The sequence below is a fragment of the Rhinopithecus bieti genome, unplaced genomic scaffold (assembly GCF_001698545.2).
Source record: "Rhinopithecus bieti isolate Rb0 unplaced genomic scaffold, ASM169854v2 scaffold_21649, whole genome shotgun sequence".
NCBI classification, from domain to species: domain Eukaryota; kingdom Metazoa; phylum Chordata; class Mammalia; order Primates; family Cercopithecidae; genus Rhinopithecus; species Rhinopithecus bieti.
The window spans coordinates 2,209,582-2,212,857 of record NW_016811584.1 but is presented as its reverse complement, the minus strand read 5'-3'; the positions used below and the strand labels follow the sequence as shown (position 1 = coordinate 2,212,857).

General features: G+C 39.6%; 1 protein-coding gene across 1 annotated transcript in view; it reads right to left on the bottom strand.

Annotated features, from left to right (window-relative positions):
* APPL1 (adaptor protein, phosphotyrosine interacting with PH domain and leucine zipper 1) overlaps nucleotides 1-3,276 on the bottom strand; it is a 45,267-nt gene that overhangs the window by 13,959 nt on the left and 28,032 nt on the right. The gene's annotated exons all lie outside the window — the stretch shown is intronic.

The following is a 3,276-nucleotide window of genomic DNA, read 5'->3' as shown; positions in this document are numbered from 1 at the left end:
AGTTTTTTGTATTTTTAGTAGAGACGGGGTTTCACCATGTTAGCCAGGATGGTCTTGATCTCCTGACCTCGTGATCCGCCCGTCTCGGCCTCCCAAAGTGCTGGGATTACAGGCTTGAGCCACTGCGCCCGGCCACCACCAGATTTTTTAAATTAAAGTTTGTATTGCTAGCACCCAGTCCACTGCCTGGCACAATGGACAATCAATACATTTGTTGAATAAAGAAATTTAGAAGGAATAGGAAATACTCACAAAATATGAGTATTTTATAACTATGCTGGTGAAGTTTTCACAATTTTCCAGAATATAATTATGCTCAGAAATATCTATATTAATTTATAAAGTTGTCATATTTTCAGTCCAAAAAATTGAAAATAAGAAAGCTTTTCATAAGAAATACTTTAGACTGTTTTATTTAAAATATTGACTGAATAAAAATGGTATTTAAATTAGAGATCTGTTTTAATCATGTACATATAGTTAACATTTCTCTATACTTAAAAACAGTTAACATGGTAAATTTGTAGATTTTTTCACAGTTTTTTAAATGGTCTTTTTTTGGGAAACAGGTTCTCTGCTGCCCAGGCTGGCATGCAATGATTATGGCTCACTGCACCCTCGATCTCCTAGGCTTAAGCAGTCCTCCCCCTCAGCCTCCTGAGTAGTTGGGACAACAGGCACTACTCCATAAAAATGGTCTTTAAATTAGAAAAAATAATAACAAAACAATTTTGCATTTCTGTGTCTTATGGTTAGCAAAATCACCAATACAATGCCACAAACTGATCAAAATTTCTATTCTCACTAATACAGATAAAATAATTCTGGATAACCTAGGAAATACTAACTAAAAATTAGTTCTGATAATTGGTAGGAAAAGACTATATAAGTATTACAAACTATTCAAATCCAAACACTGTATTCCCTAGATGATAAAATAAATCATTTAATTTGTATTTTAATGGTATTTTTTGTTGCTCCCAAATAACCTTACAAAAAGGAAGAGCTAGATTGGCAGGAGATCAAATTACTAAAAGCAAAAGGTTTCTCTATAGTTAACACTGATTTTCCGTAATTAAACTCATAATCTATTTATTTATTTATTTATTTTTTGAGACAGAGTCTTGCTTTGTCACCCAGGCTGGAGTGCAGTGGCGTGATCTCGGCTCACTGCAAGCTCCACCTCCCGGGTTCACGCCATTCTCCTGCCTCAGCCTCCCGAGTAGCTGGGACTACAGGCGCTTACCACCATGCACGGCTAATTTTGTGTATTTTTAGTAGAGATGGGGTTTCACCATGTTAGCCAGGATGGTCTTGATCTCCTGACCTCGTGATCCACCCACCTCGGCCTCCCAAAGTGCTGGGATTACAGGCGTGAGCCACCACACCCAGCCTAAACTCATAATTTATTGTATTAGGCATAATTATAATACATTATACGTTACAGTATAATTACTAGTATTTTGGAGGTCATGAGATTTTGTTTCTATGGTTCAAAACTTCCTCCTAGGCATTTCTTAGCTGGCACCTCAAATTTATTAAGAAAAAAACAGAACTCTTCTTTCCCAAATTCCTCTTCTCTTCCCTTGGGTTTAAAACCTGGAAGTCATCTTTACCTTATTCATCTCTTTCATCCTTCATATCAATCAGTTACTAAACTAGTCTAGCCCTCCCATCTAATCCACCATTACATCAACAGCAGATTACGATTTAGAAGAGTAAGAGCCTCCCAAAGAAATTAGCCCTCCCAGCCTCAGCTGAAATCATCAGCCAGGAGTTGCCTGGACTCTCATAGCACAGACAGGCCCACCAAGAGTGGCAGAGGTCAGACAGCTTCTGTCCCAGAGTCAAGTCCTTTTCCAACTATACTGCGGTACCCACTTGACTCCTTCCAGGATTCTCTGTACCCCTGTGTTCTACCTGTATGTTTGGACTGCACCTATGGCTGTATCTACACTTCAGTGTTCATCTGGTGTGATATCCTTACTACACAAAGTATACTTTGCAAAACTGGGAATTCACGCTGTATCACCCCAGACATACTGAATCATATTATGCATTTTAACAAGACCGCTAACTGACTTGTATGCATATTTCAGTTTTGTATTCTCTATGAAGAACCTTTAACTTGGCTGGGCATGGTGGCTCATGCCTGTAATCCCAGCACTTTGGGAGGCCAAGGCAGGTAGATAACCTGAAGTTAGAAGTTTGAGACCAGCCTGGCCAACATGGCAAAACGCTGTCTCTATTAAAAATACAAAAATTGGCCAGGCATGGTGGCGCGGGCCTGTAGTCCCAGCTACTCAAAAGGCTAAGGCAGGAGAATCGCTTGAACCCGGGAGGCGGAGGCTGCAGTGAGCTGAGATAGTGCCACTGCACTCCAGTCTGGGCGACACAGCAAGACTCTGTCTCCAAAAAAAAAAAAGAATCTTTAATTATACTAGTTTCATAAATTTGCCATTTCTGCATTTGTACTTATTCTCTTATCTGCACTGTGTCTTCTTTTCCTCAAAACACAAACAAATCCTACCCAACTCAAGTTTCCACCATCTCCACAGAGTTTTCTCTAAAGTCCACACTGATCTTAATATTCTCAAAACTATTCTCAAAACTTAAGCCTTTAGTCATCACCATATGCTTTCAATTACATCCTGTTTTATCTGAAATGTTACCTAAAGTTTTAATTTTGTCTCTCCATACAGATGGGCTCCTAGAGGGCAGAGGCCATGGCTCAATTTTCTTCTGTATTTCCTTTCTTCATGGTGTTCAACACAGAGTTAAATAGTCAACACCCAATAAATATTTGTTGGTTGACTGAGTTGAGTATCTTTTGAAATAATTTATTGTTCTAGGAAGACCACTCATTACATACATGGCACATTAAAGCTACTCATTCAGGCCAGGCGTAGTGGCTCACACCTATAATCCCAGCACTTTGGGAGGCCAAGACGGCCAGATCACCTGAGGACAGGAGTTCGAGACCAGCCTGGCCAACATGATCAAATCCTGTCTCTACTAAAAATACAAAAATTAGCTGGATAAGGTGGCACACACCTGTAATCTCAGCTACTGGGGAGGCTGAGGCAAGAGAAATCATTTGAACCTGGGAGGTGGAGACTGCAGTGAACAAAGATCAGGCCACTGCACTCCGGCCTGGGCAACAGGGTGAGACTCTGTCTCCAAAAAAAAAAAAAAAAAAAAAAAAAGCTACCCATTCAAGGCCAAATTAAAAAATTATAGAACTTGAGAAATTATGAATTAATAAAACATGTAAGC